Below are 27,386 nucleotides of genomic sequence, written 5' to 3'. Positions count from 1 at the left end.
TGGTCTCGTCTGTATCTCGTGGCTAGATTTGTAGCCTCTCGGAACTGCAAGGAGCGGGGCTGACTTTCCCGTGAAAGAAATTGTACACCAGACCCTCCTTTGCAGACCGAATGGCTCTGTGTATAGTAAAGAAATTTGGTCTTTTGTTTTGAAGCGAGAAGCCTATTGAATGTCAGGCACTTTTGTGTTCGTTGCTAGTTCTCTACCCGGACAGCGTTGAAGGGGAGAGGCCATATTTTAGAAGGTAAACAGCAGAACAGTTGCCCCAGGCACTGAATTATTTTCAACCTGGAAAGGCACTCATTCATCTTGGGTATCTAGTATATCTAATGAACTTGCCTGAGATTTTCCTAAAGGTTGTCTTCTGGACGAGATGGATTGTCCTTTCCTGCCCAGAAGGAGGGACGCACTTGGGATTTCCCAAAGGCAATTCCGTTTGTTCTTTCATGCCGCATGCCAAAGTTGGTAATTATTATTTATTGCTATCTGCAATAATTCACCTCTTGCTTATTTCTCTGACGTATTTATCCCCATCACTGAACTTCCAAGGCATAGCCCGGCGTGGCGGTGCACACCTGTAATCCCAGCATTTGGGAGCTGGAGGCAGGCGGGAGTTCGGGGGTTTAAGATCTCTAAGATTCCTTACATAGTGAATCGAAGCTGGCCTGGCTGCTTGAGACCCTGTTCCAAAGAATCAAAATCAAAACAACATGAAATACAACAACAATCTTTTTTCTTTTTAATTTATTAAAGATTTCTGTCTCTTCCCCACCTCCGCCTCCCCTTTCCCTCCCCCTCCCCCAATTATGTCCCCCTCCCTCGTCAGCCCAAAGAGCAATCAGGGTTACAACAACAATCTTATTGAACACAGTTTCTCTACCCAACTCCGGTTAAATTTTGGATAACTCTTGTGATGGGCGTGACCAAAGAATTATCAGTAATGCATTCATCTGTGCTGAAGAGTGCCTGCCATCATTTTAGGGGTCTTCTCCATCATGGTAACCACATGTCTCCGGATGTTTCTGCAGAGTGCAAAATAATCCCTAGTGATTGAGCCAATTAATTACGAGTCTCATTCAGAAACTCAATAGGACTTCCAAACCCTTGAACGTGACAGAGGAACATTTGCCTATTCGGTTACTCTGATTCTTTTATTGGTCTCTCCATTCACCAAACCTTCTCTGAGGGTCTGTATAGGAAGAGGTTGGAGTATTGATTAACCATCTTTCAAGGTTCAGGAGCCGTATTGGGCATCACGGAGTAAACATTGAAAAACAAAAACAAAATGGAAATTGCCCTCTGCTTACCATGTTCCAGGGAGGATGGTAGTTGGAACAGCACCCTGTCTGCCATCCATTCCTGCCTCTTTCCTGCTTTCTGCATCTTAACCATCCTTCCCAAGTTCAGCCAATGGGGTCCAGGCTTAGCGTTCTGTCCTATAGCTATCCGATGCTCCATGTAGTAATCATTTACTCTTGGCCTCTACCACAAGTGCTATATTGTAGGTCTTATAAACACATCTAGACTTCCTAAATAAATTTTTGGGAGAAGTTTATTAGAATTGAAAACCCCTTAGATAAAAATGCACCTACAATCTTACCCTTGCCAACCCTAGGTAGGTTTCCAAGCTGCCAGGCTCTCCTTTGTCTAGGAAATGGGAATGGTTCCGCCTGTCCTCAGTCACCAGCATGAGGCTAGTGAGGGTGCTAAATGAAACGATAGACACAAGTGTATTTTTGCGAATTGAAAATATAGAACGTATTGGTGTGATTCAAAGGATTAATAATACAGATTTCTTGAGGCAGAGGGCTGTGTTTCGTGTCCTTGTATAGCAAAGCTCAGTGTGTGTCTGTGTATGTAAGAGCGGGCTCCACGAACGATGATGAGGCTGCTGTGGTGTCTTGTGAAGTGCGGATCTCGTTCATTATAAACTTGTTATCTGATTATACGCTAGTCAATAAATAGTTGTAGAGTCAAATTGAATTTCAGATAATCACCCAAGAAGTCTTTATTATTGCTCATGCATATGTATGCTGGCACCTTCTGAAGCTCTGAGTTGTAAATATTCCATGGGAAACATATTTTAGGGATATAATGGTATCTTGTGAATTTTTTATGAAGAACTTTAAAGATATTTTATTTGATACAGAAATACATCGCATAAGGTGTAGATTCTGAAAGATTTCATTCCAAGGCAATATTAAAATGAAAAGCGATGATCTATGATCTATTTCCAGCCTTAGATAGATTTGTTTGTTGTTTTATTTTTATTATACAGGAAGAGTGACAAATACTTTAGAGTCTAATAGCAGATTAATCTACCAAAAATATTCATGTTGCCCAGCTCTTTCCCGGGTTTAAAAAAATTATTTTGACCAATGTGTAAATTTAGTAGACTAAAATTTGTTATGGTTAAGCTCACAGTGGGTTTAGCAAGTATATTGTGGTGATGCTAAAACTGAACACCATAGCAACAAATTTGTTTTACTAAAAATGTTGTGATAACACAAATAAGACATTAAGGAAGCTCACGCATTAGCTAGTTGACCTTTCTTGAAAAGTAAATACTAAGGAAATATTTCAAGGGAGTTCCTTCTTGTTTTCTTGACCTAAGGTTCATTTCCAGTCAAACACTGCTGTTGTTTAAAAAGAATTAGGTTAATACGTGTGAAATGTGGCAGTAAAGTTTTACTGCATATAATTAAGTCGTAAAACTAAATGGGCTTTACAGGTAAAGTTTCTAACGTAGGCTTTCTATATTTTAAAGTAAAATAACTGACATTGGTCAAGGTACTAGATACCATACCAGCTACAGAGCTTTGAAAATATTTAGTTTATTTTCCTAAAGTGGGAAATTTAAACACAGCCTCTTAAGTCTGTAAAGAAGACCCATGGATGTTGCATTTAATGAATATTGCACTGAACTTTTTATAAATCTGGATTTGGAGGACATTTAGCGACTGTCTTCTATGGGCTGAATGTGGCACTCACTAGTCATAGTCTTTCCCCACACTGCTGTGCTGTGCCGAGGACTGCTGACCTCCCTCGGGATGAGGACTGCTGACCTCCCTCGGGATGAGCAGACAGACAGTCAGAGCCCTCCACTTCTATGCAGTGTCTCCAAACTTTACAAAGTAACAGTTACTGACAGCACTCTTTTTGAAAATGTTTGATGGCTACTATTTTATTTCAAGGCATTAGGCTCCTAATAAAAATTGCGTTAATTGGTTCTTTCCTAAGTTATAGTGTAGAAGACACACAGGAAGTGATCAATGCTTGGGCAAAAGCTACAACTTTACTTCAGTCAACACTAACTTCATTCAGCCACATGCTTCTGTTTCTAAATGCTTATTTGTCTGTCTGGTTCTGTCGAAAGACTAAGGAGGCCTTTCCACAGGACTGAACCTGCTTCTTTAACAGAGATGAGTGAATTTCTTTCTTTCTTTCTTTCTTTCTTTCTTTCTTTCTTTCTTTCTTTCTTTCTTTCTTTCTTTCTCCCTTCCTTTCTTTTTTTCTCTCTTTCTCTCTCTCTCTTTCTTTCTTTCTTTCTTTCTTTCTTTCTTTCTTTCTTTCTTTCTTTCTTTCTCTCTCCTTCACTTTGTTGTTAAAACCAGCTAATCCTGGAACACAAAAATATGCTCAGACAAGGTTAGGGAAGGCAAGGTAGTGAACTGATTGGGCAGATTTAGACTGATGCTACAATATTATTCTGAGGGATTAAAAAAATATAGTCCAACACAAATGCATTAAATTCAAGAAGAGTCAGGGTCAGTGATGGCATCTCTTAGCCAAGACGAGCTTTCACATCTGATAGCTGTCCCAGTGGTGAAGGAGATCATACTAAGTACTATTCAGTTCTTAGCCAATCTTTATTCTATCTCTTACAACTGTTGACAGAAATTTATCTTTTCCAAAGTGAATTTCTTTCTCTTTTAGAATGGGGGTTCTATGTTTATCTATATAAATATTCTATATTTAATGGTCACTTAGAATTTATTTCTCAGCTTCCCTTGCAGCTAGGAGCCACACAATGGTTGCAGACAGTGGCACATGGGGCTTTCAGGAAGTACTTATCTGCTGGTTAGTTGGATTGTAGCTAGTTATGTCAGAATAGATGTAACCGCTAACACCCATGATGTGGAAGTTCCATACAGTCTTCCAAACCAGTCCTAATCTCCCTGCATGAGCATGAAGTTAAACCTCGCTTACATACTATGTGGTGTATATAGAATACAATATTCTATTGGCAGTGACGAGGTAGTCAATATTATGACTATATGCTCTCATGTTTTTTGAAATGTATATGAAATGTACTTTCATTCCAGACATTGAAATGAATGGAATCTGTGCAGGAATTCTGAAGATATTTCTGTATGTCTTTAACTCTTTCTTCTTGTTGTCTGGAAAATAATGATGGGTGGATCTCCAGAAGTGTAATATTTTGGAACAAAACATATACCCTTCTCTCTTTGGGACAGAAAATGTAGGAGGAACACGAGTTCCCCAAAATGTTAAGAAACCAACTTGTGGGGCTAGAGAGATGGCTCAGTGGTTAAGAGCACTTGATTGCTCCTCCAAACGACTTGAGTTCAGATCCCAGCAACCACATGGTGGCTTGCAACCGTCTACAGTGGGATCAGACTCCTTCTACTGTGCATGAAGATAAAGCACTCATAAACATAAAAGACATGAATAAATAAATCTTAAAAAACTTGACTTGACAGTATCGGACATCTTGCCTTTTGACTTCTTTTATATGAAGAAACCAATCTTTTGGAATTTAAGCCTTTTTATTTTTGGTTTTCTATTGGGTTCCACAAGATATATGAATTGATAGAGGGGCTCTCCAGACTCAATAAGAGAGCGCAAGAGAAACACTGCTCCACTCCAGAGAACTGAGGGGTGGGGTCTGCATCTAGCATAGATGGAATATTGAAGTGGAAGGAAGAAAGAGGACCCTGGCAGACTGGCTTAGCCCAGCACATGAGATGGGCCCCAATCCCTGGTGGGGAAAGGGCAGCAGTTATGCTAACAGACCCAAGGCTCATTATGGCAGACATATCTGGCTGGCAGGTATCAGGACTTAGCACCAGGCATGGGTTAGACATGGTCAGAGATGGGTCAGTCTAGGCTGACACAGACTTTTGTCTTAGACCTTTTATGAGTTATATTCTTGTTGCCGTTAGAGAAGGTCTGACAGAAACTAATGTAAGGAGGGTGGATTTATTTCACCTCATGAGTTGAAGAGATTCAGCCATCATGGCCGGGGAGGCACAGCAGTAGGGACATATGGTTGGGGCAATAGTCAGGCAAGAAGCAGGGGGATTAGGGCAGGCTACTACCCATAAGGCCTACCTCTAGCAATTCACTTCCTCCAAGGAGACTTCACTTCCTGAAAGTTCCACAAGCCTCCAAAACAACACCAGCATGGGATCAAGTGCACACAAACTTTTGGTGTATATTTCTTGTTCACACAACAACATTGTCAAGACAGAACACACAAGTTGTCCTTCAGTCAAGCTCTATAAGCAGCTAGGTGGCCCTCAATCAGGCTGGAACTCTTAGCTCTGCCTCCTCCTAGCAAATGTCAACCAGCAGCAACTGTGCAAGTCTTTGTGTTCACTGTAGAGCTCATTTACCCTCTGGAGATTGGTTTGAGTGTGGAAGCACAGGATTCCAAAGTGCGGGAGATCGGGAGACAAGGCAGTTGAACTCTCTCACTGCTCAGGAGCCCCAGTCCCCTCCGTAAGCATCAGCTGAAGACCAGGCAGGCAGCTTACTTGCTGGTGTTCAGAGAGACTTCTAGAGAGTGTGACTCGGGGAGGCAGTCCACTTCTGAGTATAGAGACAGGTCTGCAAGCTAGAATTTAGAAAACTAGAAGTTTGTATGGGAACTGTCAGGCTAACACATTTATAATGAAGAATGCCTGTCAGACAGATGGATACTGAAAGTATAAAGCACTGCATAGTTGGTTCCAAGGTCACTGAGGGAAGGACTAAAACCATCATTACTTTCTCATTGCTACCAAGACCACAAGACTCCAACCCTTTCAACGGGCTCAACCATGGATTGCCTGCTAATTAATTTCTTCTCATAAAGGCTGCTTTGGGGAGTTCATATATTTGCTAAGATCCCACAGGTTGTGAAAAATTTGCAGACAGAGACAATCGTTTGCCTCAGAACCTCCACCTTTCCACGGATGACTTGTTCAAAATATTACTGCTTACTGTGGAGCAATCTTTGTACTGTAAATATGTATTTTCTCTTTGGTTATGGCTGTGCTCTAGTCAGATAATGATGATGATGATGATGATGTGTGTGTGTTCCCACAGCACCCTTGCTTTCTGTCCTTCCCACCTGCTCTGAGAGCATCTTTCCCAACCCTCTAGGCTCTCCTTCTCCTTAGGCGACATGACATAGGTCCTGTTGTCCATAGCCCTGGGCGTGAACTGTTGCAGAACTGAAGTGGGTTCTTCTTAATATGCTATTCGTGTTGTGACTCTTCCAAAATGTGAAACTTACTTTTACGCTCCCCTTGCCCACCTCTTTTTTGTCTCCCCCCAAGTCTCTTGGGGTTGGTCTTCTACGGAAACATGGGAGGAATGCCACTTTAGTTAAGCCAGGGAATATTTTGCTGGTGCAGGGTGCTCCATTCAACTAAAATGAGGTGAGCAATTTTCTCCATGCTCTGTAACAAACCCAAGATCTCATACTAGCTTATGGTCTTATGACGGCCTTATCATGAGCTCTTCTTGAGACAGCTCCAATGGTTTCCTGTATCCTTCCATAAGCATCTTCTAAGCTGGCAGCCAGAGCCAGGGACCACCATGGAGCCTCTTGGAACACAGTGGAAACCAGATTACATTTTATTTTTACCCGACGCATTACATCCACTAATGACTTAGGTCAAGTGGGTACGCAATATGGTCATTCCTAATTAATTTTGCAGTCCATTATAGCCAATTATTTTAACCACTGGATCATTTGTATTTTTATATTATCTATGGTCTTCCAGGAACGTACAAAAGGCTTAATGGGCTGTATAATGTTCAATCCCTGATCCACGATTAACATACTGTTTAATGAGTACAATTCTAAAGGAAGCTTGAAATTTGCAGGTCCCTGGCTTCTTCCACAAAGTCAGACAATGGAATGAAAAGTTTGAACCAATAATGGGTTTTGAATGGAAGGTTATCCTTCCGCAAATGAGATTCTTCATGCAACCTGGGAGCATGCTGCCCTCAGACAGCGAGTATGCGATGCTGAGCATGTTGACAGTTCTAAGTTCTGGCTTCCGGTCTTGGTATTTTGGTCTCGTGGGTCCAGGGGTAGCCGAGACATTAGGTTTTGCTGCAGTTGTGACAAAGAGGTTTCTAGTTCATGGTTTCAACCCACTGGTTGGAAACAATTTTTCCATGTTTCTTGAGTGTATAAGAAACTGAGCTGGGGCTGGGGAGATGGCTCAGTGGATAGAGCTTGCTATGCAAGCTTGAGGACCAGAGTCGGAATGCTCAGCATCCACATACAACCTGGGCACAATAACACGTACCTGTAATTCCAGCACTGAGGACTGAGGTGGGGATCTGAGATAAGGGAGGCCTGGGGTCTCACTGGTCAACCCAGAGGCCCGAGATGGCAAGCATCTGGTTCGGTGAGAAACCCTGCCTCAAAATAGAACAAGATAAGGTGGAGAATCCACAGAGGAAATGTTGAATTAGGAGGGGCAGCAGGGCTGCGTCCCCGGCACCCGGCCGCCCGCATGGCTAGGTTATACCCGAAATAATTACACGGAAGGAAACTGTATTCTTTCAAACACTGCCTGGCCCGGCTAGGTCCAGTTTCTTATTGGCTAGCTCTTACATATTGTTCTAACCCATTTCTAATATTCTGTGTAGCCCATGAGCTGGCTTACCAGAGAGGATCTTAACCTGCGTCTGTCTGGAGTGGGAGCATCATGGCGACTCACTCACTCAGCTTCTTTTTCCCAGCATTCTCCTCTGTCTACTCCGCCTACCTAATTTTCTGTCCTATGAGGGCCGAGGCAGTTTCTTTATTATTAACCAATGAAATCAACAGATAAGATACAAGACCCACCTCCATCAAGGAAAGATATCCGCACTCCTGTTCTCATGGGGGGGTGAGGGCACTGCACACGCATGCCCACTGCATCCTTCGTGTGCATAGAGCACACAAACACAAATTTTAAAAAAGAGTCAAGAGCATCTGAAATTTGTAGAGCTTCCCTAACTGTTCAAATGTACAGAGCTTGCCCAACTGCAGGCATACAGAGCATGCTAATAGAAGTTTGTCAGGAGTCTTGGGTCTAGAACGTTGTAGCAAAGCTGGGATCTCTACGCTTTATGAATCTTACTTTCTATACATGAGGTCTCCATGACCTGGCCGTGTCTCCTCTTGAGCAGATTCAAAGCTTTAAGAAACTGAACTGTGATACGCTGTGCTGGCTTCTGTCTGCATAACTGCCATCAGAGTTCCAGTGATGTTCTTGTCCTTGTCTCTGTACATGGAGCATGTAGAGACTGATGTGTGTTTGTGTGTGTGTGTGTGCGTGTGTGTGTGTGTGTGTGTGTGTGCCCACTGAAGTACCATGGTGAGCACTGATGGTCACTGATAAGCGTCACTTACTTAATCTAACAATTTCTGAGCATTTACCTTTGCTTCTCAGGGCAACTACGAGTGGTTACTCAACAGTTGCTGTTTCCCCGAGTGATACATAACCCACTAAGTGTTTTCCTTTTAGGGCTGTCGATAGGATCAGATAAAGCATACAAACTATTTAATGTGTTTCCTGTCATAGAGAAACCAAAACCAGCTCTCTCCTTTCCCTTCTCTATCTTCTCTTCTCCTGGGTCCTCTTCTCCTCACTTCCTGACCCCTTCTCCCAAGTGACAGGCAAGCTGTGTAATTTATAGTTAGGAAGGAAGCTTAGGTCACATAATCAGATTCAGAAGTAAAGAGGAATGAACTACGTAACTCTCTTACGACCAAGTTAGCTATGTCATCTTATCTTGGCCACATGTTTCTCGGGTAATTGAGGATGGGTAGTGTGACACCCACAGACATTCCATGGCACGATCAGATACTATGTTATGTTTGGAAAGGAACAAAAATGATGGGAACCCCTCTTTCCCCAATGAGTGGAATTTATGGTTTGATTGTCTGTCTAACTGTATTAGTTACTTTACACTGTGATAAAACACCAACCAGAATGCCTAAGAGAGGGGTGGGTTTATTTAAACTTGTGATTTCAAAGAGAACAGCCTATCATGTGGGGAAGACACAGCAGCGTTCATAGTGGCAGAGTGTGTGGTAGTGGAGACTCCATCCATCTTGGTAGACAGCACACGGAGAACTCAGACCAGACACAGAAGTAGGTATCCCTTTGGAGGTCTACCTCCAGAGTCCTACTTCCGCGAACTGGGTCACTGTTCTAAAATTTCTACAGCTTCTCAAAACAGCACCACTCTCTGGGGAACCAACTGTTCAAACGCATGAACCCGAGGGGGCTGTTTGCACATTCAAAACATGGTGTCTGTCCCTGGTCCCCATAGATATTCATGGCTGTAACACAGAACGCTTCAGTGTGACTGCAGGAGTCCTCATTGTTCTAACAGAAGCAACACTGTTAAAAAAAAAAAAAAGTCCAGCCTCTCAGCAGCAAGGTACCTTTGCAAAGTGCAGTTTCTCTCTTTGGTAGCTCTTACCTCATAAGTGATAAAAGCTGTGCTGCCTGCACCTACTTTGTCCACAGCTTCAAATGCACATGAGCTCCCAAACTGTACAGCTTCTCACATCTTTTGCTCCACTTTCTTTTCTCTCTTCATTCCAACTGTACATCTGGCTAAAGGAAGTGATCGGTAAGTGAAATTTCCACTGCTAAACAAGTTTGTTAATTTTGAATTCAGCCTCACTCAGATTCTTAAGAGACAAGAAGAATTCAACTTGTTTGTTTCCCAGAATGTAACAAAAATAACTTTTACCCCAATTTCCTATACAATCACTGTTTTGTTTTTTTTTGTTTTTTTTTTTTGTTTTTTTTTTTTTTTTTTGCCTGAAGCCTCATGAGAATTGTCTCTATTGTACACCATTCTGCTCTGCCAGAGTTCTGAACTTCAGGGACTACCCTTTTGTTTTTGTTTTTTGAGACAGGTTTCTCTGTAGCTTTGGAGCCTGTCCTGGAATTAGCTCTTGTAGACCAGGCTGGCCTTGAACTCACAGAGATCCACCTGCCTCTGCTTCCCAGTGCAGGGACTAAAGGCGTGCGCCACCACTGTTTGGTGGGAGTTCTGAACTTCAGAATGCACAGAAAAATGACCCATCAAATTCTGCTCAATAATTCTAGGACTTCCCCAGCATGCAGCCCCAGATCCTTCGGAATTGACCCCATGGACCATTTCCAAGCCTAAGAATTGCACGGCCAAGCTTATCACAGTGAAGACCCCACTCCTGGTATCAATTCTTTGTATTCTTTCCTTTTTATTTTCTGTCACTGTGACAAGACACCTGGAACGGAGTGACTTTTAGTCCCCTACGTTTGCTAAGGATCCAGTGGGGCTTCACAGTGACTGGAGTATGTGGTAAAGGCTCCTCACATCTTTCCGGATCTGGGAGAGAGATCAGGTAGAATCACAGCCAGGCTATATCTCTCACCAGCCATGCCTGCTACACCAGTGTTTCTACAGTCTCCAAAAGTGATACCAGCAAGTGGGGGGTGGGATAAAGTGTCGCGTTCATGCATATGAGTTAGTGGGAAGCCATTTCACAATCAAATCATAATACCACAGAATAAGCCAACTAACGTGACTTGCATTAGATCAGAGGTGCCCACTGTCTGTGGCAGAGAGGAGGGAGCAATTAATTACTGGGTGATATGTTATTTCTAGATTCAGACTCAGAAGAAAGGATTTGCCTGTCTGCTAAAAATAGTGATACAGCCATGTATTCATTGCATCTGGTGGGTTATTAGGGAGAATACAAGCAAAGACAATACTGTAAATATCAAAGCCTACCTACAGGACCAGGAAGAAAGCGGTAGCGGAGTGGATCTGAGGAACATAGTCCCTCCAGCGGAGTTCTATGTTCACACACAGAGACCTGTCAGGGGAGTGCTGCTCCCAAGAGGAAGTGGGGAAGGAGAAGTTGAGAGATACCAGGGGAGCCAGTCTTTGCCTGGAGTTGTAGGTAATAAATTGTGTGGGAAATGCCAATTTTCAGAATTCCTCCTTTCTGTGTGATTCAGTGTGAGTGAGACAGAATCGTTGTCGGCGACTATAAAATCCATCTCAGAGACTCAAAAATCATTAGCGTCCAATAATACTGATTAGTTTTGTGTTAAATCTGAGTCTTGTGGGTTCTATAACTCTCTCCTTTGGCAGAAAATTCAATAATTTATTATCACTGAAGGTAAAAGTAGTCTTAGAAATATTTAGCTCAGTTTCTCTCCGGTTCCCTTTCACTCCATAAAGAGCTAGTCATGTCCCATAATTCCCTGCTGCAGAGGTAATTAAGTTTCGTGTCTCTGCATTTGCAACTTGACTAGGAGGATTTCACTAGAGGTCTGCAAGGAATTCTCATTATTTTCAGTCTTCACTTTATGGGTGCAATCTATGTTTAAAAATTACAAAATGGAGACTCATAGGCCAGTAATGTTGTAATTTGGTAATAAATTTTTACTAGCTTACTCATTTTAATGAAAACAAGACTGGCAAAATTGATATCTGACAATTGTTTTTAAAAAATCTGTTTCCTGAAAGTTTTCAACTTAAAAAAAATTAGCTGTGCTAATTTTAAGACGTGAGCCTTATATTTGAGCATCTGCTTTCTGAAAGAATGGACTATGTACTTGTCCAGCAGCGAGAAATCCCATGATGCCAGGAAACCCACTTGGGAAGGTTCATGGACAGCAGAAGCAGGAAGTTCCTCTCCGGTTCTGGTGGCACAGGCTGGTAGGATTTGCTGAAGGAGGCAGAGGCAGGAGGAAATTGCATTTTTAATGGGCTTGGAATACAAAGAGAATCTGAGCTCATTGGTTTAAGAGACTAGTCCAACTTGGACAAACACTTTGAGTTTACTTAAATGTAGAATATTTTAAAACCATTTATTCCATTATGTATTCATGTGTGCATGTATGTGGGTTTGTGCACATGTATGCAGAGGACGGTGGAGTCTGGAAGAGAGTCTTGGGTCTGCAAGGATGGGCTATAGTGAGCTGCCTGACATGGGAGCTGGGTATTGTCCTTAGGTCTGCTGGAAGATCAGTACATGCTCTTAACTGAGGAACCATCTACCCAGCCCCGGATGCAGAGGGTTTTTGTTTGTTTGTTCGTTTTTGTTTTTTATTTATTTTTTTAAATTTATTTATTTATTTATTTATTTACTTATTTATTTAAGATTTCTGTCTCTTCCCCACCGCTGCCTCCCCTTTCCCCCCCCCCCCCAATCAAGTCCCCCTCCCTCGTCAGCCCAAAGAGCAATCAGGGTTCCCTGCCCTGTGGGAAGTCCAAGGACCACCCACCTCCATCCAGTTCTAGTAAGGTGAGCATCCAAACTGCCTAGGCTCCCACAAAACCAATAGGTGCAGTAAGATCAAAAACCCATTGCCTAAGAAGGAGAAGAGTCGTTTTTGTTTTTTAAAGGATAGGTACGAGAAGATATCTGATGGCGTGGGTTTAGATTGACAGCCTGCACCCAGCCTAACCCAGGTGGGCTCCAGATTGCAGATTTCCCTTTGTTCGTGAACTTTGAAATCAGGGGCAATGTTTGTGACAACAGCATATTGGCAAAGCAGCTGTTAAATCGGACAGAGCTAATGGCTCGTTTTAAATGTGCTGTAAATGGTGATAAATATTGCTATAGAGACCAGACCTTGGGCTTCTGTCACAGTCCCTTAGTTAGAGTCTTTCCTCGGGTCCCACACCATCCCCTACCTTGTCCTGTTAATACTTTAGATCGCCTTATTCTCTATTGGACTCCCAATGAAAGGAAATCCAGCTACAGCCTGGCTAAGTCAGATTGTCTCTTAAGATTTAGATTTGATTCCCTCCCCTCTCCTCCCTCTCCTCCTTCCCCTCTTCTCCCCTCCCCTCCCTTCCTCTCCTCTCCTCCTCTCTCTTCTTCTCTCCTCTCCCCTCTCCTCCTCTTCTTTCCTCCTCTCTTCTCTCCTCTCTCCTTCCTTCCTTTCTCTCCCCCCCCCTTTTTAGAGACAGTCTTCCTAAGTATCCCCAGTCTGCCCAGACTGGCCTTGAACTCACAGCAATCCTCCTGCTGTAGCCTATTTAATGCTGTTTACATGTACTACAGCCCTTCTCCTCTTCCCTTCCTTCTTTCATTCCTTGCTCCCACCTTTTTGGGGGATGAAACCCAGTGTCTCAAGAATGCCAGGCGAGCACCCTACCACCGACCGGCTCCCCTCTGCACCTCTTAAGCTAAGAACAGAAGGACTTGATGAGGATTGCTGCCGGTACTGAACGGAGAGGTTCCGAAGGATGGAAGCGGAAGAAAGACATAACATCCCAAGATGACGGCTGTGTTAAGTAGGCATGTTCACTGCCAGGATGAGATACTTGGCACAAACAGCTTAAGGAAGGGAAGGTTCATTTTGGACTCATGTGTAGTAAAAGGAGCGCGGGCCGCTTCCCACCACCCGAGAGGAGCATGGGCCCTTTGTTCTGTTCTGCCCAGCTCCCAGCCCCGTCTAGCTTATACCCCAAAATAACAACACACAAATTGTATTCATTTAAACACTGCCTGGCCCATTATTTCTAGCCTCATATTGGCTAACTCTCACATCTTAATTAGCCCATTTCTATTAATGTGTATCGCCACTTGACTGTGGCTTCCCGGCATGAGTCTAACCAGCGTCCGTCTTGGAGAGGAGAGCCATGGCATCTGCCACATTGCCTTCTTCCTCCAAGAATTCTGTACTGTCTACTCCACCCACCTAAGGGCTGGCCTATCAGAAGGCCAAGGCAGCTTCTTTATTTAACCAATGAAAGTAACACATAGACAGAAGACCCTCCTACACCACCCAGGGTTTCAGAGGTGTCAGCCCATCATGCTGAGGCTGAGGGCGGGGTGTCAAAATGAAGTAGAGCGGCTCACAACATAGAGGAGAGGGAGCAAGGATCTACTGATGCAGAGAGACAGAAACTGAGAGAAAGGGGGGGTTGGACACACACACACACACACACACACACAGAGAGAGAGAGAGAGAGAGAGAGGGGGGGGGGGACACACACACACACACACACACACACAGAGAGAGAGAGAGAGAGAGAGAGAGAGAGAGAGAGAGAGAGAGAGAGATTGTGAGCTGTGCTTGCTCCTGCTGCTCCCTGCTAAGCCATCTTCCACTCAGGCAAGTCTTTACCTCTTAGCAGAACCTTGCAGACACCCCTGCATTTCTAACCTCCCAGGACTTTCTCAATCCAATCAAGGTGACAGGCAAGATCAGCAGCTGCAGCCAGAGTCAGGACAGCAAGAGGAAGCAGGGAAAGTTAGAAGCAGTGAGGAGGCAGAAATGGGGCTGATCTTTGACCCTGTTTAAAGACCTGCCTCTCGGGCGATGGTGGCGCACGCCTTTAATCCCAGCACTCGGGAGGCAGAGGCAGGTGGATCTCTGTGAGTTCGAGACCAGCCTGGTCTACAGAGCTAGTTCCAGGACAGGCTCCAAAGCCACAGAGAAACCCTGTCTCGAAAAACCAAAAAAAAAAAAAAAAAAAAAAAAAAAAAGACCTGCCTCACTTCAGCTGCTCTCAGGAAAGACCTGGCATCTTGGTCTCTGACTACTTTTCCAGTTTTGAGGGGTTTCACGGGCATTTGCTTGGCACCCTGGATTTTGGTGGGTCTCTCCATGTTCTCTTAAATGTTCATGCTGTGTGCTCGCCTGGAATGGAGCTCTTTCTATGACTCACGGCTACAACAGTCTGGTCAAGATGGAAGTGGGGTCAATAGCGCTCCGGCTTCCTTCGTAAAATCATACTGTTTCAAACAGACCCATGGCATTAGTAACAGCTATTTGGAGCAGATGAATATGAGGGCAGGGTTGGCAAAACACAAAAAGGAAATGCTTTTGGAAGAGATTCACCCAAATGACTGACCAAAAGAAACCCAGACTCCTCCTTCTGTCCAGAAGTGCTGCGGTTCAGTCTGTCATTTCTATGAGCTGTGGCTTGGTCAGGGGAGGAAGACAGTAGCTCAGGAAATGGCTGGAGAAGAAGCTAGACAGGGCTACTTACACGTGGTCTCACCTGGCACTGGCTAGATCTGCCATAGCTCAGGGAGAGCATTGGAACAGACCTCAGCTGTTAGGAATGATGGAAAGTGGCTGAGGGGCCATAGCTGCAAAGGCAGACGGCACAGGCTCCAGAGTGAGTGTGGGACTCGTGGAGGAGTGCACTGGCAAGGGAGGGGAGGTAGGGAGGAGTCTCAGGTCCAAGGGCTGAATGATTCTGTGGGGTGCAGGAGGGATCCCCTCCCCTGAGCTGCTGGGCGGGGAAGATGCACAGAGATGAAAGCTCCTAGAAGGCAAGGCACACACATGCGTGAAGATTGTTGTAAAATAGAGGCTGGAGAAGGGAGAATTGGTTATACCTCCTGGAACAGGAAAGGTGCGATTAGAACCTGTGGGTACAAGGAGTGGTTTGGGGTCAAGGTTGGCCCAGTCCTTGCCCTGGATGATAAACACAAAGCTGGGCTCGCCTTGAGGGTGAGGGAACCGAAATGGTTTCCAGGCTTTAAGAGGGCAGAAACTTTTCTTTTCTTGATTTTTTTAAAAATTTTTTTATCCTTTCCCCACTGGAAATTGTAAACAAAAGCACAGCGATAAAAGCAAGAGAGCAGCTTTGTTCTGAGTGAAGTCGAAAGAGAGATGAGGATGTACGTCTCTGCTTCCATTCTTACCATGCTCCCTGAGACCAGTCCACAGCACTGAACTAGGCATCTGGGTGGAAAGCCAAAGAGGAAGGAAGTCATGAACCTGAGAGGAAGGAAGTCATGAACCTGAGAGGAAGGAAGTCATGAGCCGGAGAGGAAGGAAATAGGAAGTCGTGGACTCTGGATGGCGGATGATGAGAAGCTCATTGCGAGGTGAACTGACCCGAGGAAGGGACAAGGAAAAGAGTCAGACGTGAGATGCTAGGCAGTGAATCTCAACCTGTGGGTAGAGATCTCTTGGTGGGGGCTAAACAATCCTTTCCCTGGGGCCACTAAATACCATCTGCACATCAGATATTTGTATTACGATCCATAACAGTAGCAAAACTACAGTTATGAAGTAGCAATGAAAATCATTTTATGGTTGGGGGTCACCGCAACAGGAGGAACCGCATTAAAGGATCTCAGCATTAGGAAGGTTGAGAACCACTGTCCTAAGGGATAGGAGCAAAACCTGGGAATGAGACAACCAGGATCTTGCCTCCTGGGTCTTAGTGAGCCCAGGCCACCATGCCTTTCTGTTGGCCCTCAGGTTTGATCTCCAGCCCTGGAACATCTTTGGAACAGTGAGTGTGGACTTTCCAGCGTAATCCATAGGTGCCAGCTTCGCGGCGGCCGTGTAGGATATTCACAGGTGAGCCGCACAGGGTCTTGTTCTCGTCTGACTCAGGGGCGTTCTTTCTTGATGAGCACCTGTCCTGCCCCGTCCTGACCTAAGTCACCTTCTACGGGTTTCTGACATTTGCGATTTCTTGCTTAGGAAGACAGTGTGCCTCCCGAGGGGCTGCATTAAACTGAACTGACTGTCAGACATCAAAGAGCGACAACAAGAAAGAAGGCGGACGGTGTTCATCTCCCCGGTTCTTTGTGCGCAGGTGCAGCTTTGTTCTCAGGCTGCAAATTAAGTCTCTGCTGGTTTGGTACGGTCAACCCAGTTTCCTGTCCTAAAACGCTAAGCAGCTGGAGCTGATTCAGGAGCGTTGAGGCTTCAGCAGCCCCGAGGCTGGCCCGGAAGGAGTCTCCCATTCATCCGCATCCACATTTCTTCTCGAGGCAAGCCAAGCTTATTGAAATACATAACGGCAGCCGCCTTTGCTGTTCGTGGGCGATTCGGTGGATGGGAAAATGACAGTGGACCACAGTGAAGCTGAATGCATGAGTTTCAAATTGCGAGTTCTTACGCAGGCAGATTGTTGTGGTTAAGCACCCATTTGAGGAAACCCCAAATCCTAAAAAGTTGAAGAGAGAGAAAATGTTCTTCTTTGAAGATGGACATTATTTGCTGTTCCAAGATCCAAGGTCTCTTATGAATGAAATGCGGAAAACCCATGAGTTAGACCAAATGACTTTTAGAAACGTATTTACTTTATTTTCAACTAAGTGGACATGTGCAGGTATGTGTGCTGGTGTGTACAGGCACTCGTGGAGGCGAGCTGTGTTGGACCTCTTGGACTTAGAGGTTCAAGTAATTGTGAACTACCTGACCTGGATGTTGGGATCACAACTCAGGCTTCTACAACAGCAGTGCGTGCTTTTAAAAACTGAGCCATCTAGCCTTGTGGAGCAAATGCTTTAAAGTAAACTCTAGAATATAATTATGACTGTATATGTTTGCTCAGGCATACCAGTCAGATAAATCTGAGTCTCTGGGTAGCTTAGCTGTCTCCACCTGTGCTTCTGGTAACTATAGGCCCTGCCTAATCATCATGATCCCCTGTGCCCAGCTCGGTCTCTTTTTTCTTTTCTGTTACAATTTGCCAGAATGCTTTCAATATCGCTGTGCCTGAAAGATGATCAGAACTCTGTGGCCTGGGCTATGTGTCATACATGTTCACATATGTGGAAACCTGAGGTCAACTTCAGGTGTCTCTCTTCACACACCATCAGCCTGGAGACAGCATCTCTCACGGGTCCTGGAAGTCATTGGTATTGCTGGCCAGCTAGCCTTAAGGATCCATCTCTTTTTGCCTTTCAAGTGCTGAGATGGAATATAATTTTATGTTTGGTTTTGGCCATACGGTTTATTAATATAGTTAAGCTCAACTTTAGATTTTTTTTAATATTACAGTTAGACTTCAAGGTTTCTTTGGGCTGTTTGTTTGTTTGTTTTTGTATTTTTGTTTTTTTGAGTCAGGGTTTCTCTGTCACTTTGGAGCCTGTCCTGGAACTAGCTCTTGTAGACCAGGCTGGCCTCAAACTCAGAGATCCACCTGCCTCTGCCACCCGAGTGCTGGGATAAAAGGCGTGTGCCACCACCACCCGGCCGACTTCAAGGTTTCTATTTTGTCTGATTTACCTGGCTTTGATACCATTAACCATAAACTTTTTTTTTTTGATTGAACTCAGGGCCTTGTACCTGCTAGGCAAGCACTCTGCCACTCAGCTACATACCCAGGCCCCGCTGACTGCATAGGGCACAGTCACAGGCCTGGTGAGTCAGGCAGAAGGGTGAGAAGAGCAAGCTCCCATCTCTCGTCAAGAGAAGACTGATACACAAATAGAAAATGGAAAACGGGAAGCCGTGTCTGTGGTTATTTCCTTGGCATCTGTAATATCTACCAGAACATTTGATAACACGAAAGGGTTATTTCTCAGTGGGGAAAAAATGGCCATCAGGAGCACATAGAAAGGCAGCCTTGTTATATATGGCTGGTGTTGAGGCAATGTCGGAATGCAAGTGGAATTTAGAAGGCAGCCAGGGCCTGCTTCTGTGATTCTGACCTCGCAGAAGTGATGGGGATGTAGCTCTCACTGACTCAGAAACTTCCGGGTAAAATAAGAAGGGGGTTCCTACTTCCCTTCAGACTGGCTACGTGTTGTGGATTGAGTGTGAAATGGCTCCCACAGGCTCATGCGTTTGAACGTTTGATCTCTAGCTGGTGGCACGGTTTGGGAAAGTTAAGGGACCTTCAGAAGGTGGAGCCTGGTGGAAGGAAGGACATCACCGGGAGGAGGAGAGTAAGACGTGGAATTGCATAGCCTGGCCCCACTTTCTATTTCCAGTCTTCTTCAGGGTGGCTGATGGAATATGTTGGGCCAGCCTCACACTCCATGCTCTTCCCATCCTGATTGGCTGTATTCCTCTGGAACTGTAAGTGAAAACAAACCCTTTCTCCTTACCTTGCTTTGGTCATGGTATTGCATCGAGGCAACAGAAATGAAATAGAAGATACGACATCACAAGACGTGATTAACCCAGTCAGATTACGGGGAAGAGAGATGTGTGGACAAACGGCTTCTGAGAAGCCTCTGGAGCTGACCTTGCAGGATGAAGAGATTCCCATAACGTCGAGGAGTGGCACAGGGTGGTAAAAGTACAAAATCGGTGCTTACTTCACAGAAAAAGATGTTGAGTTCTCCCTAAACTGCACGCCACCAACATGTATGGTGCTAAGTCGAGTCCTGAAACGTGGCCATCTTCAGTAAGACTTCCTTTTATCTGTCCAAGTTCTGGCCATTTTAAAGATGCTCGCCAGTTTTCTGCATGTTTGTATTAACTATTTTCTGTCCTGTTGTGCAGTCTTACCTGTCCATGGAAACAGTACAAAGACTGTTCCCGACCATTCCCAGGTTCCAGTTCCCAGAGTTACAGCCTCTCCGCCAGCTAAATAAGGGTCTCAGTAGAGAGGATTGGTTTAATTTAAGTCACAGAGTGTTAGAAGGTCTCCTCCCCCACTGCAATTACAAGAATTATATTTAATATGTGTGTAACCGATATTCACATCTTGTTGGGAAAACAATTCCCTCTGCATGGTATAAAAAATGACTGCAAATATTTTATTATGCCGGCTATTTATCCTTCCTCAAGTCCCTGTAGTATCCCGTTCCTCAAAAATAATCCTGCTTATCACTAAATATTCTTTACTTATTGGATTCTCAGCCACTTGATACAACTTCTGATTATGTTTGACTTTGTGTCTAAGCGGGCTTAGGTGCAATCATAAATCCCGAATCCTTTTAGACGATAGAATTTTCAAGACCGTTGTCAGAGATCCAGTTAGTGGAGCATCTGGAGATGTCACTGCACAAAAAGGTCTGGACAACAAATGCAGTTACGTGTGAGAGACTGGATCTAGACCTAACCGCACAACAGTGACCTAATATCTTTTTATACTAAGGTAATGTTTGGATGAAATAAATAGGACACTATCATGTTTACCAAGGCTAATCTCCTGGATGTATCAGTTTTCTTTTTACTCATGCAACGTGATGGTTACCTTTAACTGTCCATTTGGCACAACCTGGAATCACCTGGGAAGACAGTTTCAATTAGGGGTTGTCTACACTAAGTAGGCTTATGAGCTTGCCTGTTAGTGATTGGCTTGGTTGATTTAATTTATTTGAGAAGACGTAGCCTACTGTGGGTGGCACTATTCCCTAGGGCAGGAGGTGCTGAACTGGGTAAACGTAGCGAAACCAAACTGAGCCCAAGGAAGGAAGCAAGTGTGAACACACTCATTTCTCTTTCTTCTCATGGATACCAGTGACCAGTTATCTCAAGATCTCAGTGCAATGATTTCCCCAAAGGGATGATCAACAGCCTGGCATTGTGAGCTAAGTCAACCTCATCTCCCTAATTCGGACTGGTTCTATTCTGGGTGCTAATGTGTCTGCCCTAAAGAGAAAGTCCAAGAAATAAGCATGACCCCATTGTGCCTAGAGAAGTGGGGGTCCTCAGTGAGACACTATGATTTTATTGTTCAAGGGGACACACTCAACCAGCAGACTTTTTCCCCCTTCCCTTTCTTCCTGCCCGAGTTACGTATGTGCAGCTGCTTTGGACTGCTAGACAACATGCACAAGGCTGTATGAAGAAAGATGGGAAAATGGAGAGGGCCGATGGCGCTGGGTTTTCTGGGCCAACGTAGAGAGGATTCCCAGTGGATTTACTGCTGTAAGAAATGGAGTGAATTTTACTTATTTAATCCACTATTTACTAAGTACTGTGCTACACAGAGACAAATCTATTCATCCCTGACAAATTCTTGACATTTCTCACATGAAAATTTGTGCTCCGACCACTTAGTGTTCCAGTACTGAGAAGCTGTAGCTCTTAGTTTACTAGAGCTGCTTCCTTTTCTATATCCATGTTCTTGGTGTTTTCTTGGATCAAATAAGAGCTTCTCTAACTGGAACTCTGTTCTGACTACCTCACAGAGTATTGCAGTCTGAGATATGGAAAAAAAGAAAATTCTGGAGAAGCCTCTCTCAATGAGTTGTTTGGCCAGGTTTGCTAATGCAGGGTAAGACAAATCCCTCTCCTGTGAGTCAAGTTTATTTTTTATAAGCTTTCTGATACAGTTCCTGAAAACATATTCGAAAAGAAACAAGGGCTTTCCCAGACGGGGAGCTTCAGTACTCTGCCTGAGTTAAGACCTCAAGGCATTTGCTCTCCCTCGTTAACTGACATCAGGAGTAAAGTATTGCAATCAGGGCATGCTGAAACTCTCAGCACTCGGGAGGTGGAGACAGGAGGATCCTGATTTCAAGATCAGCCCAAGCTATACGGATTATGTCTCAAAGCATCAGCAACGCTTGCTAGATAACCCTGGCCAACTCTCTCTGGTACTAAGAAATCCCACCAAGCTAGAGATCTGAAGAAGAAACATGCTTACCATGTCTTATTGAGTGAGTGGGAAAATAATAATTTAGTACACTCGTTTTCTTAAAGATTGATTTTTATTTTTGTGTGTGTATGTATGTCTCTGTGTGTATGTATGTCTGTGTGATAGTGTATGTTAATGTGAGTGCAGGTGCCCTTAGAGGCCAGAAGAGGGCATCAGATCCTCTGCAGTTGAAGTTATAGGCAGTTGTGAATTTCCCTCCCTGAAAGCTTTTGCTTCGGCAAAAGCAGCAAGTTCTCAACTCCTGAGCTGTTTCTGAAGCCCCTGACCCTAGTTTTCATAGTGGATAAAAAAAGCAGTTATGATTTAGCTGTTCTTGCCTTGAGGTCAAGTTTCCTTTTCCTGATGCTTTGATGTTTGCCAGTAGTGACACCTCTTTATAGTTTGCTGCTGCGGATGTGGGATGCCCTTCTGAATGCTGCAAATATGGGTTGCTTCTATTGGCTAATGGATAAAACTGCTTTGGTCTATGGCAGGACAGAATATCACTAGGCAGGAAAGCCAAACTGAATACAGGGAGAAAAGAAGGCGGAGTCGAGGAGTTGCCAGCAGCTACTAGGGAAACAAGATGTGAGGTAATAAGCCACGAGCCTCGTGGTGAAATATATAATGATAAAAGTGGGTTAACTTAAGTTGCAACAGCAAGTTACTAAGAAGCCTTAGCTAATATGCCAAACAGTTTTTAATTAATATTAAGCCTCAGAGTGGTTATTTGGGAACTGGTAGGTGGGAGAGAAACTTCCAATTACATGCTACTTCTAACCTGAGACTGGAAGACAACTGTATTTTTTTTAACTGTATTTTTTTTAATTGTGAGTAAAATATAATATAATAAGCTTTGGTCAAGGGCCCCGGCTTGGTGGCAGTACAAGATCAAGGAAGATAAACCAAACTGGGAATATTAAACCAGCTAAGTGTACGGCTCAGTGTTGCTCCTGTATCTGGGCTAATTTTTGTGTCTCATAGAACCTGTAGTTTTTTGGGGTTCTGAATGAAAGGTACTCAGCCCTGAAGCTTCACCCAGGAAGTACTAATTTTGGCTATATGTTTCCTCCCGCCAAATGGATAAAAGGAAGCCAGCATGGTCCCTGCCCACAAATCCATGAAGCAGTTCAGTTCATATTTTCATATTAATAAAATGGAGAGAAAGTAAATTTTCTCCAGGACAGAAAAAAAAAGTCAAGCAAGAATATAGTTTATTTGTATACTAGCCCGCTAGAACACACCCAAGTAAAAAAAAAAAAAACACTCAAATCATATTAGCTCCAACTTTCCCAAGTGAAGAGCTGATCGGTGAAGAATATTTGAACAAGCCAGCGTATGCTGGGTCATAAGAAGTCAGTAACAACGCAGATGAGCTGGCTAGGACACTGAACGAAATAAGTTAGAGCACAGAGACATGCATGAATCCCACGGGGTTTCGGTCACGTGACATCAGAGATACCACTGTATAGATGTAGACATAAGACTGTTAGTTTCTGGAAGCCTGGCAGGGTGGGTAAAGAGAATCTGGTTTGGGGGTCTACATTTACAGCTAGATGGGAGAAATAGGTTTTAGAGTTTTATGTAGTATAGTAGTGACTGTAGTTAACATCTTCTGTATATTTCAAAATAGCTAGAAACAGAATTTTGGACATTCTCAATGCAGAGAAGAGGTAAAGTATTTAAGGTAATGGTCATACTATGACCACTACATGCTGTGTTCATGTATGGAAAAATTATCTTACAAATCTATTATGATAATAGGCTAATTAATATTTTTAAAAGGATGGCCCCTATGTAATGTCTAAAATTGATGAAACAAGAGATCATGTACTACTTAAATTATGTCAGGTTTTAGGGTGAGTTACAAAAAAAAAAAAAAGAATTCCATCAGAGATGAACTGGTTATGTCTGGGTGGGTGGAAGGCGGGGCAGAAACTGTGCTTTTTAGAGCTAAGCATTTTAGGCCGTTTGACTTTTGAGCTTTGATAAACTCACAAGCCAAAAGCATTAATTTAAAATTATGTTTTGGACAGAACAAAAAGGGGGATTGAAGAGGGAGAGATCAAGAGGGAGCGGTTCCTGGGGGGGCAGCAGTTGACAAAGCGAATTACAGAATATACTCAGTGAGACTCAGATGAAACACGGGAGATAAAAGGCTGCAGACCGAGGGGTCCCAGCGAGGCATTCAGAGGAGACCCGTTGCAACCAGGATGTCCGCACACTCACAGCTGCTTCCGGGCCCCCGTGCTCCCCTATAACAAAGCAGCTTCTGTCTGGAGAAACCACAAGAGCAAGGCAAGCGGTAGAAAGCCTTTAATTGGGGTGGAGAACTAGTGGCCCTGTGAACTCTAGATGCCTCCAACAGGCTGGGGCACGCTTTGCCCTTCCTGCCTTCTTGGCCACCAGCTGATGACCGTGTTCTCCAGGGCTCTCAACAGCCATTGTTGGCTGCTTGCTTCTTCCCCTGCTCCAACTCTGGGACCATCCTTCCTCCTTTCTCGGCTCCATCCCGAGCTCCCGATGGCCCAGTTTTCCATGCTCCCAACCATCCTCATCTCTTGCCTGACAGGGTGTTTCTAGCTGGCTGCTGGGTTCTGTGACCTCAGAACCAGTATAGTGACTAATTGACTAATTAACAACCCAATAATTAAATTGGTGGTAACTTGACAGTCAAACACACAAACCCTCCAGTGAAAACCTTCCTTTAATAGTGGCAGTCAGGAGTTGGTAGGATCGTTTATCCCGGCAGTCACTCCTGGGAGGGATGGACCTCATGAGGTATTCCCTTTGGTTTCCTGAATATTCTTCTCTATAAAAACTACACATGCATAAGCCTTAGTTCACAATCTTGGTATGGATCTGACCCCGCGTTTAGCTCATCTTCCCAGCATGTGAGTGTCCAGTCTCTTCTGAGGTATTTGTGTTTCTTTATAGGTTACGTTTTTTTAAAGGTCACATGTGTTCTTTGTACTTCCTGACTGGCCTGGGACCTCCTGAGGGATGACGTCGTATTTCCAAACCATTTCTTCACAGAGGCAACCTTTTTTGGCTAAGAAATCCATTGCAAGCTGAGTAGTGATGACACATGCCTTTAATCCCATCACATTGGAAGTAGAGGTAGGGTATCTCTGTGAGTTCTGAGTTCAAGGGCAGCCTGGTCTACAGAGCGAGTTCCAGGGCAGCTAGGGCTACACAGGGAAATCTTGTCTTGAGAAATGAGAGAGAGAGAGAGAGAGAGAGAGAGAGAGAGAGAGAGAGAGAGAGAGAGAGAGAAGAAAGGAAGGATTAAGTCCTGAGCTGGACAAGGTGGCGCATGCCTGTAGTCCCAGTCCTTGGGAGGAGTGGCAGGGGGATTGCAACAACTTTGAGGTCAGGTTTGTATACATACTGAGTTCTAGGCTACAAAGTGAGGCTCTGTCTCCCAAAAGGCAAGCAAACAAAGATGACAAACAGAAAGGTCTTCCCATGAAACAGAAAAGACAGCTTTGCCAACACCTAGCACCTAGCACCCCAATGCCCAGCAAGAGACTTCTTCAGGATAGAAATGACACCAGAAGGGAAGCAGAAATTTAGATGGAGTTCTGGGTACTCAGTTACTTTACATAACATCTTTGGACTTTTATTATCTATCTATCTATCTATCTATCTATCTATCTATCTATCTATCCATCCATCCATCATCTATGTATCTATGTATCTATCTATCTATCTATCTATCTATCTATCTATCTATCTATCTATCTATCTATCTATCTATCTATCATCTTTCTATTTATTTTGAGCCCAGGTCTTTTAGGTAGCTGCAGTTATCCTGACTGTCTGTGTAGCTCAGGCTGGTTTCAAACACCCAATCCTCTTACCTCAGCCGTCTTCAGCGCTGAGATTAAGGGGTGTGTTACCACACCTGACTTTCACCTTTTTTTGTTTTCTCACTTTTTTCTTTGACTGGACAAAATGAGCCCAGGAAAGGTCAAAGTATTGGGAAATAGACCTAATACCTGTGATTCCCAGAATCTTCTGTCACAGAGTGTACTTGTCATGACTCTGGACAAATCCTACCGACAGAAACACGGATGAAAATACGGAATTAATGCGACAGGCAAAAGAAGAGGGAGGGTGGCTCTGTGACGCCGTTTCACAATGAATGGCGATAACAGTTTGCTATTTTTTTTGTGAAATAATCTTTAAGGTGTTTTTTTTTCCCCCCTCTCTTGCTCCTATTCTTGGGATCTCAATCTGTTCTGTGGTCCAAGCTGAGATGTGACCTGTGGTAATCCTCTTACATCAGATTTTAAAGTTCTGATATTGCAGACATGAGCCACCATGTATGAGTTAAAAGAGTTCTTAAAAAACAAACAAACATAATATTATTTTATGTGCATGAATGTTTTATCTGCATGTATGTCTGTGCACCACATGTATGCCTGGTAACTGTGGAGGGCAGAAGAGTGTACATCAGATGCCCCGGGACTGGAGTTACAGCTGCTTCTGAGCCACCGCGTGAGTGCTGGGAATTGAACCAGGGTCTTCTGCCAGAGCAGCTGGTCCTCTTAACTGCTAAGTCCTTTCTAGCCCTAAAACATTTCTTTCTAACAGTGAAAGTAAAATGAAATAAATATAGCAAAAAAGCAAAACAAATTGATTCAATTAAATGTTCAATGAAGTGTTTTACTTATTATTTACTTATTTGCTTGCTTGCCTTTTTTTTTTTAGACATGCTCTCACTATGTGGCTCAGTCTCAAATTCCTCATCATGTTCCTCTGTAACCTGGGTGCGGGGCTCCCAGGGAAGCCTCACCATGCAAGGCTAAATAGCTAATAGGGTACCGTAAACACTTCCAGAGAAGAGCTGAGCTATGCTGTTGGCTGGTTATAAAGCTGCCTGGTGTCTGATGCACACACATATACCATGCAAATAGACGGTGGGAGAAAGCTGTATTTCAATTATTGAAATCTCAATGGAAAGTTTTGATTAACCACAACTGAAGAATCGCAAGAAATTAATTCCTCCAAAAATGGCCCAAATGTGAATTTTCAGTGATCCAAAAAGCAAACAATTGATTCAACGTTTGAAAGCTCAACACTCAAGAACATTTTTTAGTTCACTTGACTTGTATCACACATGTCTTGTATCATATCAGATTAATAATTTAGGGACTGGAAAGAGGGGTCAGTATTGAGAACTTGCTGCTCTGGCAAAGAACCAGAGTTTAGTGCCCGCACCCACATTGAGCTGCACAAAACCATTTATAACTCTAGCTCCAGGGGATCCAAACCCTCTCCTGGCCTCTGGAGGCACCTACATGCATGTGCACACACACATGCACACACATGCGATACACACACACATGCATGTAAATAAAAGTTAAAACATCTTAATTTCTTTCATTGTATTTTTCTCAAAGGACTTCCCTATTTATAAAGAAATGTTGATTCATGGCTTTAAGTTAAAACCACTGTGTGCATTTTTGTATCTCTTACGTTTTTCAAAGACACAGGCTGAATTTCATTAAAATGCAGGGGTCAATGGTGCCAAGCCGAGATCCAAATTTATTAGAATTTAGAGGTTTATGACATTGTCTCTCTTACATGATATGTATTGAAAATTCTTTTTTCTCAGTTTGCTGGGGCATATTCTGCAGACACAGTATGATGGAGTTGCTAAGGTCCTTTGATATGTTTGTGCTGATGCCATGAGGCGATTTAGAGAAACATTGGAAGAAGCTGAAGACAGTGCCGATGGCGCGGCCTTTGGGAATGCTCCATGACTGAGCTGGGGAGCTCTGCAGTCATGGTGCACCCTGTACTGCTAACTTGGATTTTAT

At 43.8% G+C, this 27,386-nt stretch overlaps 1 long non-coding RNA gene across 1 annotated transcript in view; it reads left to right on the top strand.

The window, feature by feature from the left end:
- LOC126501179 (uncharacterized) overlaps window positions 1–19,619 on the top strand; it is a 38,790-nt gene extending 19,171 nt beyond the window's left edge. Inside the window, exons 2-4 of the long non-coding RNA XR_007591559.1 lie at window positions 15,835–16,105; window positions 16,485–16,586; window positions 16,713–19,619. This is a non-coding gene — a long non-coding RNA (uncharacterized lncRNA). The remainder of the gene's footprint in view (window positions 1–15,834; window positions 16,106–16,484; window positions 16,587–16,712) is intronic.
- The last annotated feature ends 7,767 nt before the right edge of the window (window positions 19,620–27,386 follow it).

Source organism: Alexandromys fortis, unplaced genomic scaffold, assembly GCF_014885135.2.
Source record: "Alexandromys fortis isolate MF-2015 unplaced genomic scaffold, M_Fortis_MF-2015_v1.1 scaffold_9, whole genome shotgun sequence".
Taxonomy (NCBI): domain Eukaryota; kingdom Metazoa; phylum Chordata; class Mammalia; order Rodentia; family Cricetidae; genus Alexandromys; species Alexandromys fortis.
The sequence above is the reverse complement of the archived record's forward strand: the minus strand, read 5'-3'. Positions and strand labels throughout refer to the sequence as shown.